Here is a 17,005-nt window from a genome sequence, read left to right as displayed (position 1 = left end):
TAAATTAAAGATTATATCAAACATGACCTTCCACTAATACACATTATCATTAAAGCCAATATTCCTCAACTCGGTGAAGCTTTAAAGTGAATAAGAGTCATAATACTATAAAGAAAATCTTGCATTTGATCTGAATTTTTATCTTATTTCCATATTTTAAAAGTTAATTCAACTTTATTTTTAGTTCTTTATTATTTTTAACAGACATTTTGGTGAACACTTGCAGCTGAATCAACATCCGTGTGCTTTGATACCGAAGTTGAGAAAGCATGACCTACACTAGCAGTCAGTAAACTATGGCCCAGGCACTGTTTCATGCACTGAGACTTTAGAGGTCAACAAATGAAAGAAACCTCTGCAGTCATGGGGCATATATTTGAAAGAGGGCAGGGGTGGCAGACAGTAAACCAACATACAAGTAAATAATGAGATAATTTCAAAAAGCGATTCATACTGTGAAAATTAAGCAGACGAAGTGACACAATGTGACTGCCAGGGTCACCACCCTTGGGTTAGGCGTAGGGAAAGCCTTTCTGAAGTGATGGCACTGAACTGAGACCTGAGTGATGAAAAAGAACAAGATGTGCAAAATTCTTGGTGGAGGAAGGGACCTTGACTTGTCCTAAAATCATGAAGAAGACTTGTATGGTTGGAGCAAAGTTAAGTACTATAAAGATAGGAGGCCCAAGCTAAATGTTCGTGAGACTTCTGACCAACGATAAACTATATTCTTTCATTTCCACTGTGCCTCATAGAAGAAAATGATATTGATTAAAGGTTGCTTACTATTCTTTGGTGTGTTAATGATTTATGTTGGCTGCAGTGCAAGCATAAATGATTTTTACATCAATGCTGAGAAAATTAAGAACTCATGATTAAAATGAAAAAAAAAAAAAAAAAGAATCAAGATTTATGTCCCATTTAGAATCCAGGTTGAAATATCGCTCCTAACTCATCTTCACCTGTATTAGGCCATTTAAAGTGGCAGAGTTAAGCCAGATCTTAAAATCCCCTAAACTTAGTGATATGAATAAGCATAAGGCAAAACAAAACCAAAAACTCAAAGACTAAGTGATCAAGTAATGAACACGGCTGATAAATTGAACATGGGCAAAAATATGTTTTCTGATATAAACAAATTTCCTTCTATATTCTTTGGTAGGGTAAATATTGAGTGTAGGTAGATAGTAGGGGGTTTGTTGAGAAGAGAAAGATATAGCACTGAAAAGTCTCAGTAAGTCAACAACTTGGGAGCTTGCTTTGACAGCACATATACTAAAATTGGATGCATAGAGAGAAGATTAGAACAGTACATGTGCAAAGGTGCCACCTAAATTCATGAAGCATTCTATATTTTTTTAAATGAGAAAAAAACTTGAATAGCCATTTCTCCAAAGAGGAAATACAAATGACCTGCAGGCATATGAAAAGATGTTCAACATTACTAATCATTACGAAAATGCAAATCAAAGCCACAATGAGGCTAACATTATACCCCTTAGAATAGCTACAAGAAAAACAAAACAAAAACAATAAAAAACACACAGAAACTAACAATTTTGGGGGAGCTTGTGGAGAAATTGTAACACTTGTACCCTTTTGGTGGAAATAAAAAATGGAAATAAAAAATGATACAGTCATTCTGGAAAACAGTATGGAAGTTACTCAAAAAATTAATACAAGGTATTATATGATCCAGGAATTCTACTTTTGGATGTATAGCCAAAAGCATTGAAAGAGGATTTTAAAGAGGTATCTGAATACCATGTTCATAACAGCACTAAAATAGCCAAGGAGGGAAAGCAAACAAAGCATTTGTTATGGATAAATAAATAAATAAAATGTGGCATATATGTGCAGTGGAATATCATTGGGGAAAACAGAAAACGAAATAAATTTTGACACATGCTACAATATGAATGAACCTTGAGGTCATTATGCTAAGTGAAATGGCCTAGTCATAAAAAGACAAATGCTATAGGAATCCAGTTATATGAGGTATCTAGGTATACAGAAAGTAAAATGATGGTGGCTAGGGGCTGGAAGGAGGGGAAAACTGGGAGTTATTGTTAAGATAGTATAAGGTTTTAGTTTTGCAAGGTGAAAAAATTTAAACATTTTTCAATAAATGTGAATTTTTTAACAATACTGAACACTGTACACTTAAAAATGGTTAAGATGGTAAATTTTATGTCGTGTATTTTTCCACAATAAAAAAATAAAGCATTTGTATAGAGGAAGGAAACAGTGTCAACAGACCAGAGCAGAGGCTATGGCATGAAAGATCAGATTGAAAAGCTAGGGATTTTTGACTTGCTAAGACCACATAAAAATGTCATGCACCTTTAAAGGATTTCTTGCTCCTCAGGTGAGGTGAAAAGATAAAGAACATAGAAAATCTTGCCCTCTGCAACTAGTTGGATTGAAAGACTAAAAAATGTTTTCTCTGACTTTTAAGAAAGGGCAAATGCTAAATACACAGATTCTTGTCTTCCCCTTTCAATTTTATTAAGAGATAGCAACTTGAATTTAGCGAAAGGTAACAATACAGCAACTTACGATTTGACTCTGCTTTATGGTACATGAGCATTTATGTTGTTTGATGCAGTGTTATAACCCCCACTTTAAAGATAAGTCTTGAGGGTCCAGAGATTGAAGAAAGATCAGTGGTAGAAATATCTAGTGGAGGAACTAAGTAATTGTCTATTCCAGTCAGAGCCTAAAATTTGAGTACTTGATATGACAGCACCATAATTTTCTTTCTACAACTTTCATTAGAACCAATCTTCTCTATGCATCTACACATTCTCTGGAAATGCAGAGAATAAAAGATGCCAATTCATGGGAAGCAGCTATCTATAAACTCAGTTAAACCATTTCCTTTCCAAACTGCCCACTTACAGTTCATTCTTTACTGCTTTCCTGGGCATTGGTATTGTCAAAGACTTCATAAATGGCTGTGCTGCAGCAGAGGGCTGCCCTGGATTTACGAGAAGACCTAGATTCATTACCTGGCTATGCACTTGCCAAGAACATTAACATGGACAAGACACAATCACTGCCATTGAGATTCCCCATCTGTGAAATGACTCCATGTACCTCCTAAGATTGTTGCAACAGTTAAATGAAGTAACATATGCACTAGCACTCAAACAATAAAACACTAGACTAATGCAGGTTATAATTGTCGTACTAGGTTCCCATAAATCTGAGAGGAGGGATCTTAACTAAGAGTCAGGGATTTCAAAGTACACTATGTTTAAAAATCCTAAAAATAGAGATTTTCAATGCAGCATTTCTTGAAATAAAACATTCTGAGATTAAAATATGAGGATATTCCTTTAGTAAATACTAGGAAAAGTGAGAGCTCTTCTGCTTCAAAATATGCAGTGCCCTAGGTGTTAAATTCTTTTTCTTTTCATCAACTTTATTTTAAGCTCTGGGGTGTATATGCAGGATGTGCAGGTTTGTTAAATAGGTACATGTGTGCATTGGTGTTTGCTGCACAGTTCAACTCATTACCTAGGTATTAAGCCCAGCATCCATTAGCTATTCTTCCTGATGTTCTTCCTGACCCAACCTATCTGACAGGCCCCAGTGTGTGTTGTTCTGCACATGTGTCCATGTATTCTCATGGTTCAGCTCCCACTTATAAGTGAAAATATGCAGTGTTTGGTTTTCTCTTCCTGCATTAGTTTGCTGAGGATAATGGCTTTCGGCTCCAGCCATGTCTCTGTAAAGGACATGATCTCATTCCTTTTTATGGCTGCATAGTATGTTACAGTGAATATGTACCACATTTTCTTTATTCAGTCTATTATTGATGGGCATTTGGGTTGATACCATCTCTTTGCTATTGTTAATGGTGCTGCAATGAACATACACGTGCATGTATCTTTTTAATAGAATGGTTTATATTCCTTTGGGTAGATAGTAATGGCATTGCTTAATCAAATGGTATTTCTACTTCTAGATTTTTGAGGAATCACTACACTGTCTTCCACAATGGTTGAACTAATTTCCATTCCCACCAACAGTGTAAAAACACTTCTATTTCTTTGCAACCTCACCAACACCTCTTTTTTCTTGACTTTTATTAATAGCCTTTCTGACTGTTGTGAGATGGTATCTCATTGTAGTTTTAATTTGCATTTTCCTAATGATCAGTGGTGTTGAGCTTTTTTTCATTTGCTTGTTGGTTGCATATATGTCTTCTATTGAGAAGTGCCTGTTCATGTCCTCTGCCCAATTTTTTATGAGGTTGTTTGTGTTTTTCTTTATTTGCTTAAGCTCCTTGTAGACTCTGGTTATTAAACCTTTGTCAGATTGATAGATTGCAGAAATTTTCTCCTATTCTGTAGGTTGTCTGTTCTCTCTGATGATCGTTTCTTTTGCTGTGCAGAAGCTCTTTAGTTTGATTAGATCCCATTTGTCAATTTTGGCTTTTTTGCAATTGATCTTGCCATTTTCATCATGAAATCTTTTCCGTGCCTATGTCCTGAATGGTATTGTCTAAATTTTCTTCTAGGGTTTTTATAGTTTGAGGTTTTACATTTAAGTCTCTAATTCATTTTGAGTTAATTTTTGTGTAAGGCGTAAGGAAGTGGTCCAGTTTCAGTTTTCTGCATAGTACTAGCCAGTTCTCCCAAGCACCATTTATTAAATAGAATATTTTCCCCATTGCTTGTTTTTGTCAAATTTTTCAAAGATCAGATAGTTGCAGGTGTGTGGTCTCACTTCTGAGTTCTTTATTCTGTTCCATTGGTCTATGTGTTTTTGAACCAGTACCATGCTGTTTTAGTTACTGTAGCCTTGTAGAATTGTTTAAGGTTGGATAGCGTGTCCTTTGTTCTTTTTGGTTAGGATTGTCTTGGCTATATGGGCTCTTTTTTGGTTCCATATGAATTTTAAAATAGTTTTTGTAATTATATAAAGAATGTAAGTGGTTGTTTATTGGGGATGACATTAAATCTATACATTACTTTAGGCAGTATGGTCATTTTCACCAATTGATTCTTTCTATCCATGAACATGGAAGGTTTTTCATTTGTCTGTGTCCTCTCTGATTTCCTTGAGTGGTGATTTGTAGTTATCCTTGAAGAGGTCCTTCACTTCTCTTGTTAGCTGTATTCCTAGGTATTTTCTTCTTTTTGCAGAAATTGTGAATGGGAATTCATTCATGATTTGGCTTTCTGTCTGTTGTTGGTGTATAGGTATGCTAGCAATTTTTGCACATTGATTATGCTGAGACTTTTCTGGAGTTGCTCATCAGCTTAAGAAGCTTTTGGGCTTAGATGATGGGGTTTTCTAGATACAGGATCATGTCATCTGCAGATAAACATAATTTGACTCCCTGTCTTCCTATTTGATTGCCCTTTATTTCCTTTGCCTGATTGCCCTGGCCAGAACTTCCAATACTATGTATAATAGGAGCAGTGAGAGTGGGCATCCTTATCTTGTTCTTGTTTTCAAGGGGAATGCTTCCAGCTTTTGCCCATTGGGTATGATTTTGACTGTGGATTTGTCATCTATAGCTCTTATTATTTTGAGGTTGTTCCTTCCTTCAATCTAGATGTTAAATTCTTATAAAGAAATGTTTCTGTCCTTTTTTAATCACAAGAAACTGTAGGTTACAGTCATAGAACTTCACAGTTGGATCTATACATTTATAATTGTCTATAACAATTAGTAAAAATCCTGATGTTGAGAGATTTGTATTATTTAATGCTAGAAGATCAGAGGCCAATCTGGATTCTAATTATTTCTGTAGGTGATTTTGATCAAGCTCTTAAATGTTTAAACTTCATTTTTTAATCTGTTGAAGTGTGGAACAATTTGTTCCTGTTTCAGTTTGAGTTCTTCAAAACAAGACCTTAGACATGGATTTGGATGCAGTTAGTTTAAGGGAAAGGTAATCACAGAAAGCAAAGAGAAGAACATAATGAAACAGTTCAGGAAGAAAAGTCAATAGAAGGTGCACCTCTGAGCTAGTTTCTGTGGTAGACAACTAAACCTTAATCCCTCTGAGGATTGTCGAAGGACCCACATAGAATGCATCTTAAAATGATCCATCTAAGGAAAGGAAAGCTTAAGTATCTGTCTACTGGTTCCTATCTCCCATTGGTTGAGAATTGCTCCCAGTCTGCATCTGTATGCAGGCTGAGTGACTTTCCAAGTCTTCAGAAACAGTCTGAAAGGCAGGAAAACAGATAGATGCCACAGCATGTATGCTCAGGAGGGGCTGGTGACATGCACTGAAAACAGATGTATGTATTCAATGTGGTGTATGGACAAAAACATGTTGGTTGCCATGAAAATTACGTAAATTAATAGATGGATGTATTTAGAATGATTGTGCTTGGCTCATTACATAAAAACCTTAAGTGACAACTTGAGTTTTTACTAGACTAAGACCTTTGTTAATGGGCATTACTAGTTTTTAGGAACTTTGGTCTGACTTCCTGATACTCTTTTATTTTCTATGGCTTCTTTTCTGTATTCTGTTGCTGAGTATATTTTTCTATGTTTTGCATACTTATGTCTTGTGTGTGAGCATAATCACTCGTCTTCCCATCAGCATATTTTTATTATCTATGTTGTCTTATTTAAATGGTATCTTGTTTGAAACAGATTAAATGCTCCATTCAATTTTGCATAATTGTATAGACCTAAAATGATTTTATGTATAGGAAGATGCTTAATAAATATTACACATTTTAACATGTTTTTAAAGTGAATGTCTTTCAGTTGCCCTCACCACAGACTTTTACCAGTATTTAAAACACATGGCCTTATTACTTCAATGAAAATTCAAATTCACAGTTCCCATTAGCATTGCAGAGAATTTCTGGCCTAGTTTCCCTGGATATTAATGGAAGTTCAGATCTCTTTTAATGAGCTTAATAGGGAAGAATTTTGGTATTCAAATAAACTACTTCCTCTCTCTTAGCCTAGGGCTAAAGAGAAAACAGTTACCATTACAACCTGGTCAGATAACTGCAAAGAGACTTAACTGCCAGAAAAGCTATTAAATACTAAATAAACAACAAATGCACAGTCATTTTTGGTGCAATTTTCAACATGAAATTTAATTTTGGGGCATACTTCTCTCAGTTTCCTCCTACTTCACTGATAATCTATTGAATTCACTTTTTTATGTCCTTGTTATCCCATTGGTTTTTAAATTTTGGACATGAAGATTCAGGCTTCTCTCCTGAACTTCAGGTGCATGTGACTAAGTATGTTCTCAATATCTCGCCTTTGATAGTGTGGTAGATTGTAAAAAAAAAAATGTTAAAAAAGGTACTAAATCCTTCTGCTTTTGCATCCCCCTTTCATTTGATGGTACCACCAAGAGGATTAATCTTCTTTGTGACTTGATTTTACCAGTTGCACCCACTGGAGGGGGGCATTATGGGAGCTGTAAGTCAAAGGCTCAAAAGACCTCACAATTTCTGCTTGTTGTCTCTTTTGCTGCTCTGAGACCTCCATGTGAAAAAAGCCTGGGCTAGCTTGTAAAAGAGGGCAAAATCATGTGGAGGAGAGGTGATCAGTCCATGAGAGGTCTCCTAGATTAACCATTTCCCAGTTAATCCATCTGTCTATTGCACCCATGTGAATGACCCTAGGTAAGGCCAGGTGAGCTATTTAGCTGAGTTCAGCTCAAATTGTTGGCACAGAAATTTATGATCAAATAAGCCATTAAATGGTGTCATACTTTGTTACATAGTAACAGATATTTGATACCAATGTTGAATAAACATCACTAATTTAACAAATACAACATGGAACCCTTGTTTTAACCTCCTAAATGTAGTGCTTCATCATTTCCCCTTTATCAGTAATTTGATATTTCAATCAGTAACCTTTCAGTAATCTTTTCAATTTTTTTCCCTTCATGTCTAAACCATCAATAAACCCTGCCAACTCTTTTTTAACATAAACAGCTGAACCACTTCTCACTCTTCTCCATTGCTTATATTCTGCTTTGAGGCATTATCATCTTTCACTTGGATTATTGCAATTAAATCCCACATTGTTTTCCTGCTTCTGCCTTGCTCTCTTGCGGCCTATTTTCCTCTTATCAATAAGAGTGACTTTTTAAATCATAAATTATGTCATGTTGTTTCTCTGATGAAAAATCATTCAGTGAAACAGTTTTGTGTTTCCCCTTAAAGTTAAACATAGAATTGCTATATGACCTAGCAATTTCACTTTTACATATATATCCAAAGTAATTGAAAATAGACTATTCAAACAAAAACTATGGATGAATGTTCATGGTAGAAATATTCTCAATAATTACTTATCATGAAATAAGTCAAAACCAAGAAAAGATGTAATATCTGCAGTCTAATCAATAGTAGGAGGGCTCTTTCTTGGATATCTACCTAGAAGAAATGCTGAAAATTGCTTCTGGTTGGAATGAAGAATCTCATCTAATGTATTAGCAGTTATAATCCAAACCAACCTTGGGTTGTAGACTCATATTAATAATTTCACATGTAATCTTCTCCTCTGTTTGTCTTTCTCTATCTTTTGACTGCTATGCTGATGAAGACACTATATAAATTCTCCAAGATATTTATATGTTTCTTTGAACAAAATCTGCTTGCTTCCATACTTTGGTATGTACCTCAAAGGTAAGTCAGTAAGTCAGGTAGACAGTAGACAGGTAATCATCTAGCTCCAAACTCAAGGAGAATGATGATGCAGGTACCAACAAGGCATGGTATTTATAAAAAATGGAATCTAGTATTTTCAGAGATCCTTCTTCTATCTAGAAATTTCCCTCTACCTTTAAGACAGTTTAATTTGTTTGACTAGATATCTAGAATCTCAAGCTCTATTTAAAGTAAGTATTGTCATTTGCATGTGTCCAGTTTCTCCCTGAATTTTTGAAAACTCTAGATTAAACAAAATATTTAAACTTTTGTAATAACTCTTTTGTATGATGGAGCTTATGTAACATTCTGTATATCAACAGAGCTTTGCTTTAATCCCAGGACTGAAGCTGATTTGAATGCTGATCACCACACCACCTATAAGCATTCCATACAAAAAGAAGAGCTGCTAATTTACCTATTGATTTGCAACCACTTATTTTGTACATGCATGTGCAGGTCAATTTTTCATTGAAAAGTACACATTGGACTTAATTTGACAATTTTTCTCTTGCTTTTAAATTACAGCGAAAGAAAAAGAAAAGAAATCTTTATCAAGCTCTTAAACATATGTGCTGTATGAAAAGCAGGCAGTTTTTTTAAGGATTTAGCTAATTATTGGCTCCAAGAATATATGAAAAACAACTAATAAATTGTTGAAACAAAGTAGCAAATATAGCTTGTCACATAACAATAAGCATCCAATAAATATTTAAATAAATAAAAAATGTAAAGCTGAATTTTGCCATAGGCATTCAAAAACATTTGATGAATGAATAAATGCAAGAATGAATGGAGTATTAAGTTAGTGTATTTCTTTTGATCTGAGATAGTTCTCCTGAATTCCTTATTTTCATACATAATAATTATCTCTGTGGCAGAAACTACCCTCAGAAGCCAGTAACAAGTATCTCCATCTCCATCAGTTCACTAATTTAACCATTCATCCATTCAGTTATGTATTTGTTCAACTAATTTAATCATTAAACAAATATTTACTGAGCACTGTTGGTCCCAAACACTATTTTGAGCGCTGGGAATCAAGGAGCATGAAACAAAAAATGATAGTGGAGCATGTCAGCTAATGGAACGAGGAAAAGTATAAACTATGTAGACTCTCACAGTAGAGATAACTGATCCTCACTTGGGAAATCAGGTCAGCCTGTCAGCATCAAGTAACATTTTTAACTTCCATTTGTGAAGTGAGTAGGAATTAGTCAGGTGAGTAAAAGCGTTGGATGGGAAAGGATGTTTCAGAGGGAACAGAAGGAATAATAACACATATTTTGTCATACTGGGGTATTAAAAGGAATTTACTATGCATATAGCACAAAACTCCATGAAGACTCAGTGTTTACACTGTTTACACTAAACCTCTTTGGCAGCAAAACAGGGGCTTTACAAACCTTCTTAAATCTGGTCTTTATACGGAAATGTTGACATCCTGGAAAAGAAGATGTGACTAGCAGTGACTAGCAGTTCGTATTTAAGTCTGTTTGTTATTATTGCTCTTATGGAATATCCAATTTCTTGAGTGCTAGGTCCTCTCTGCCTGAATAAGACTTCCTGGCCGGGTACGGTGGCTCAAGCCTGTAATCCCAGCACTTTGGGAGGCCGAGGCGTGTGGATCACGAGGTCAAGAGATCGAGACCATCCTGGTCAAGACGGTGAAACCCCATCTCTACTGAAAAAAAAATACAAAAAATTAGCTGGGCATGGTGGTGCATGCCTGTAATCCCAGCTACTCAGGAGGCTGAGGCAGGAGAATTGCCTGAACCCAGGAGGCGGAGGTTGCGGTGAGCCGAGATCGCGCCATTGCACTCCAGCCTGGGTAACATGAGTGAAACACCGTCTCAAAAAAAAAAAAAAAAAAAAAAGAAGACTTCCTAAACAGGTGTTCCCCATTAGTTTCCCTGATCTTCTCACATGGGCCAAATTTAACCTGCTTGAAAATCCAGAATCCTCCCATATCTATCTGGAAACCTATGTCATTACAAAATATTCAGGCTTCCTTTGAGATAGATGAGGTGTGCAGCTTGTAGAAGTTTCAAAAAAAGTATACTAGATAAGTGCCATGTTTCGGTCAATGCAATACTCTTAAGAGAAGCAGTTAAGCATCTAGAATTTTCTAGTTAAAAAGTAGAATATTCAAGGGCATAGAAAAATATTTGACAATTAGAGGCAGTATTAATGGCTTTGGGCAAGGCAGGACATTTAGAGTGGTTTCAGTTGATTGTGCAGGGGGAGGTGACAAGCTGGGCAGTGAATGATGAACATAGGGATGGACGCTTTGTGGTGGATGAGATGCACATATATATTGAAAGAGGGCAGTTCACAGTCTGAGACTTCACTCACTCATATTGGAAGTGCTGACTGAGAAAACCCAAAAGCTTCTTCACCCAGAAGAACTAGTTTATAATTGCATATTGAAAAGAAGCCATGCGAAAAAGGTGATACCTTCTCATTTTTTATGGTGATATGCGGGCTTGTCAATGACTACATCATGCAGTCCAAAATTTCCTTAGCATGGTTTTCAAACATCTTCAGAAACCCTTCCCAACTTAGCTCATTACAATTTTTATCTACAAACTATGGTCCATTAAGACAAAACCATTGCCTATATGCACAACAGCAGACAATTTCCCCGCCCTAGACTACTGCACTGGAGGGCTCATTATTCTGATTTCTTTTTTATAGACTACTTCAAACTCCACCTTCTGTAGGAAACTCCCAGTCTACTCTGTGCTTCCACAGAGCTTCTGGGTGACATATTGCTTATGGTTACACTGTCATCCATATACCTGTTGGTTGTTTCCAACAACTAGTGGTTTCAATTTTAGTTTTCCTGTTTCATCCACAAAGTCCGCTTATACAACATAGTTCCAACATAGTCCCAGTAATATTCAATGTTATAATCTGGTTCTTATCCTATCTCAATAACTCTGTTGTTTCCACATGCAGGAAAGTATATTAGAAACCATGGTGGTAAAACTTACATTATTGAAAGAAAAATCTTGAATGTCCTTCACTTTATATAATAGGAAAGTTACTGGTAAACTTTAGTGATTTTGACACATATCAAGGAAGTCTTGTGATCTGCCTCATAATGTAGCAGATTCACTGGTTAGAGGCGAAGGATTACCAGAGCCAGTGCCTTTTTGCTTCGTGTTTGCGTGGCTGGATGCGGTGTCTGACACTTTGTTGGACCTTAGTACATGCTTGTAGAATTATTATTTGAATGAATGCATAAATTGACTACTTGGTTAATTAACTTAATATTTTTATTTAATAGTATGCTCAGCAAAACATTGATTTTCTAGGGAAACTAGTGACATCTAAATCTCCATCAACAGATGTTCTCAATAATAAGACATGTGGCCTAAACCCCCAAAACCTTGAATTAAGTACCTGAAATCACCCAGGAAGCTGAGGTAGGAAGGTTGCTTGATGCCAGCAGTTCAAGATCAGCATGGGTAACTGTGAGACCCCATCTGTAAAAAATTTTTTCAAAATTAACGAGGCATGGTGGTGCATGCCTGTAGTCTCAGTTACTTGGCAGGCTGAAGCAGGAGGATCCCTTGAGTCCGAGAGTTTGATGCTATAATGAGCTGTGATCGCACCACTGCACTCCAGCCTGGGCAACAGAGTGAGACCTGACCATCTCTAACCTACATATATATATATATATATATATATACACACACACATACATACACACATAAATCTGAAATTATAAGTTGCCAAGTTTCCATGTGTATTATAGTGTGCATGTAACTCCGCCATGCAGGTATACAAAGCAGAAGCTCCTCTATTTCTTTCGCTACATTTCATTCAGAACACCACAGTTGTTTAGCACACAACCACAGCTCTCCTGCCATGGGAGTTCCAGGCAGCATCTTTTGTGTGGAACTGCTGCAAATACCTTGAATCCAGGGCAGGTCGTCAAAGGCCATCCTGAGAACTGTGGCCTCTAGACAGCTACGACAAAAACATTTGAGAAGGAGATGTCTTCATTAATAGCATTCCTTTTGGGCTGTTCCAGTTAGATCACAGACTCTGACAAAAACCCATTTCACTTTCTTTCAAGTGAGGACATTGTCAGAAGGATGAAATCATACATTTTACAGAGAGTGAAAGGAGCTCTTTAAGTCTTTATTCTGATCTTTAAGTTGGACTTGGTGTCAAGCTGTGGGTGGGGCAAGAAGAAGGCTTTGGGAGCCTATTACCTAGTTTGTTGTTCAGCCTCACCACCCCATGCTGGGTGACACTGGAAATGCTACTTAGAGTTTGTGCCATTTTTCTTACTTGTGATGCCTAGATACCAATGCCTGTTCTGGAGGGGTTAGGTGAATGGCTGTGGTAATGGGTATGGTGTATCTGCCATGACAAGTGTTTGATACAGTAGAGCTCTCATTAACACAGAGGAATTTTTTTGGTTAAATATAATAGAAAAATTGAGACTTTTCCTCAACAACAGAGACTTAAAACACTTAACTAGAGAGTAAATAGTGGCAGCATATGCACCCATCTCAAAGTGAAATATAAGAGGTTTCAAACGGCTCACCACATCACTGTCTCAGGTTTAGGGCAGTCACACCTTAGCCTTCCCATACAACAGCAAGTTTCATCATATACATGAATTATTCCTCTGAAATGCTATATCATTACTGCTTGTTCTATTCTTTTGCTCCATTTAAAATTTTATGATTCTCATTTCTCTGTTAGTCAGCATTTATCTGCACTGATGCCATCAAACGTTTTCATCTGTTGCTTCTTTTCCTAGTCTTGTTACTTTATAATTTGGATATTTCCTCTAAATTTCCCGGAAAAAGCCTAGAGCCCAGAGGTAATCTAAAATGCTCATGATTGCCTGACTTGTGAATGCTTTTTCTTACTGATTCTTAGGATTTCTTATGTCTAATTCTGCTTTTTCTTTTTCATAGCATAGCTATGAATCTGTACTTCTTAGGATACAATGCTTCTTAAGCTGCTTATTGATTAGATGAAGAAAAACACCAACTAGTCTTTCTAGCATTGAGAGAATTTAAGATAAGAGCAAGGAAAAAATAGTAAGTCCTTTCATTATTGCTGCTGTCACACTGTTGTTGTTTTATATAATTTCAACTTTTCTTTTAGATTCAGGATTATATGTGTAGGTTTGTTACATGGGTATATTGTGTGATGCTAAGGTTTGGGGCATGACTGATTCCATCACCTGGATAGTGAGCATACTTGTCAATAGCTAATTTATCAGTCCTTGTCCTCATCCCTCCCTCTCCCCTCTTGTAGTCCTCAGTGTCTAATATTGCCATCTTTATATACATGAGTAGCCAATGTTCCACTCCCAGTTACAAGTAAAAACATGTGGTATTTGGTTTTCTGTTTCTGGATTAATTCACTTATAATAATGGCTTCCAGCTGCGTCTATGTTACTGCAAAGGACATCATTTATTTCTTTTGTATGGTTGTGTAGTATTCCATGGTATGTATGTATCATGTTTTCTTTATTCAGCCCACCATTGATGGGCACCTAGGTTAATTCCATGTCTTTGCTATTGTGAATAGTGCTGTGATGAACATGAGTGCACGTGTCTTTTGCTAGGGCAATTTATTTTCTCTTGGATATATACCCAGTAATGGGATTGATGGATAAAATGGTAGTTCTGTTTTAAGTTCTTTCAGAAATCTCCAAACTGCTTTCCACAGTGGATGAACTAATTCACATTCCCACCAATTGCATACAAGTATTCTCGTTTTGCTGCAGCCTTACTGACAATTGTTTTTTGTTTCTGTTTTTTGACTTTTCAGTAATAGACATTCTGACTGGTGTGAGATAACATTTCATTGTGGTAGTTGTGATTTGCATTTCTCTAATGTTAGTGACCTTGAGCATTTTATCATAGGTTTGTTGTCCATTTGTCTGTCTTCTTTTGAAAGTATCTGTTCACATTGTTTTCCCACTTATTAATGGTGTTTTTTGGCTTTTGTTTGTTGAATCATTTAAGTTCCTTATAGAATCTGAATATTAGGCTGTTTTTGGATGCATAGTTTGTGAATATTTTCTCCCATTCTGTAGGTTATCTGTTTACTCTGTTGTTAGTTTCTTTTGCTGTACCAAAGCTCTTGAGTTTAATTACATCCTGTTTGTCAGGTTTTTATTTCATAGCAATTGCTTTTGAGGACTTAGTCATACTTTTTTCCCCCAAAGACAGTGTCCAGCATAGTGTTTCTAAGGTTTTCTTCTAGGATTTTATAGTTGAGATCTTACATTAAAATTTTTAATTCATCTTTAATTTTTGCATATGGTGAAATGTAAGGTTCTAGTTTTGTTCTTCTGCATATGTCTAGCCAGGTATTGAATAGGGAGTCCTGTCCCTATTGCTTATTTTTGTTAATTTTGTCAAATATCAAATTGCTATAGGTGTGTGGCCTTATTTCTGGGTTCTCTATTCTGTTTCATTGAACTTTTTTTTTTTTTTTTTTTGAGATGGAGTCTTGCTCTGTCACCCAGCCTGGAGTGCAATGACATGATCTTGGCTCACTGCAATTTCATTCTCCTGGGGTTCCAGTGATCATCCTGCCTCAGCCTGCTGAATAGCTAAAACTACAGGTATGTGCCACCACACCCAGCTAATTTTTGTATTTTTTTTTTTAAAGTAGAGACAGGGTTTCACCGTATTGGTCAGGTTGGTCCTGAGCTCCTGACCTCAAGTAATCTACCTGCCTTGACCTCCCAAAGTGCTGGGATTACAGGTGTGAGCCACTGCACCTGGCTGGCTTATCTGTTTTTATACCAGCACCATGCTGTTTTGGTTACTGCAACCTTATGGTGTAGTTTGAAAAGTGGTAGTGTGATGCCTCTCGCTTTGTTCTTTTTGCTTAGAATTTCCTTGGCTATTTGGACTCTTTTTTGTTCCATATGAGTTTAGAATAGTTTCTTCTAATTCTGTGAAATATGACATTGGTAGTTTGACAGGAGTAGCATTGAATATATAGATGGCTTTGGGCAGTATGGTCATTTAAACAAAATTGATTCTTCTAATCCATAAGTGTGGAATGTTTTTCCATTTGATTGTGGCATCTAAGATTTTTTTCAAAAGTGTTTTGTATTTCTCCCTGAAGAGACCTTCTAACTCATTGGCTAGATATATTCCTAGGCAGTGTGTGTGTGTGTGTGTGTCTATTGTAAATGAGATTGCATTCTTTATTTGGCTCTCAGCTTGAATGCTATTGGTGTATATAAATATTAGTGATTTTCTGCATTGATTTTGTATCCTGAAATTTTGCTGAATTGTTTATCAGTTTCAGGAGCCTTTTGGCAGAGCGTTTATGGTTTTCTAGCTATGGAATCATACTGTCAGGGAAGAGACTGTTTGACATTGTTGAACTTCTATCTCATTTAAACTGCAAGATACCCCATAAGGTCTCCACCTATAAGAATGACTCTTGAACTTGAGAAATCTTATTCTCCTTTTTATAAATATAATTCTCTACTTAGAGATTTATAGTTTTACTTTTATTATTTTGTCTCTGTTGTTTTTGTGAGTTTTAAGTGAGTAATAGCCACTTAAAAATATTTCAACAATTCATTAATTGTTTGACTAGTCACAAACAATAAAGCCTTTACACAAAACAGAGTTAGTACTGGCCCATACTAAGCCCATTAATAATTTATATAATTTGCCTTATTTTTATCACTCATGATGATCTTTAACCCAGTTCCAAGACCATGATTAAACTTCCATTTTTAAAATTCACTCTGATTAATTTTTAAGCACAGGGGTTGCTCACCAAGTCAGAAATGATCCTGATGTCCAAATGTCTGACTTAGATACTTTCTTTTACATATCTTTTGTAGATTTGTGATGGAAAAACTGCACATTCATATGCCTTGTTTTATCGTCATTGAAACTACTCTGCCTATTTCTCATGCTTAATGTTTTTTAGGAGTATCTAAGGCTGCACTTTACCGATGCTTACCTTCTTGAGCAGTTTTCAATACTTTTCAAGAGCCTGTTATTTCCACATTTGTCAATATGCTAACATTCTTCCATTTTCTAAGAATAAATATGCGTGGATCAGTAAACATACTGCCTAATCCCCTACATAACTCAGTGTGATGTGAGTCTTACAATGACTGCCAAGTAAGGAATTCCGTTATCTTCACGTTGGCTGGAGCAATATTTGCGACATCTTCATTACTCCCTAATTGTCTATATTTCTTTGCTTCATTTCTCTTGTTAAAGGCAGATTTAAAAAATGAGTTCAATAACTCAACCGTTTTAGAGTCATCATTAATTTCATGCCCTTCCTCATTCATTAGTGGGCCTATTTTCTTGTGG

At 36.1% G+C, this 17,005-nt stretch overlaps 1 non-coding gene across 1 annotated transcript; it reads left to right on the top strand.

Annotated features, from left to right (window-relative positions):
• Positions 1–1,255: 1,255 nt before the first annotated feature.
• Positions 1,256–1,358, top strand: LOC119470090. The gene has a single exon (XR_005198965.1). It is a non-coding gene; the product is annotated as a U6 spliceosomal RNA (small nuclear RNA).
• Positions 1,359–17,005: the final 15,647 nt, after the last annotated feature.

This window comes from Cebus imitator, unplaced genomic scaffold (genome assembly GCF_001604975.1).
Source record: "Cebus imitator isolate Cc_AM_T3 unplaced genomic scaffold, Cebus_imitator-1.0 Scaffold21, whole genome shotgun sequence".
Classification (NCBI taxonomy): Eukaryota; Metazoa; Chordata; class Mammalia; order Primates; family Cebidae; genus Cebus; species Cebus imitator.
This window is presented reverse-complemented; position numbering and strand designations above follow the sequence as displayed.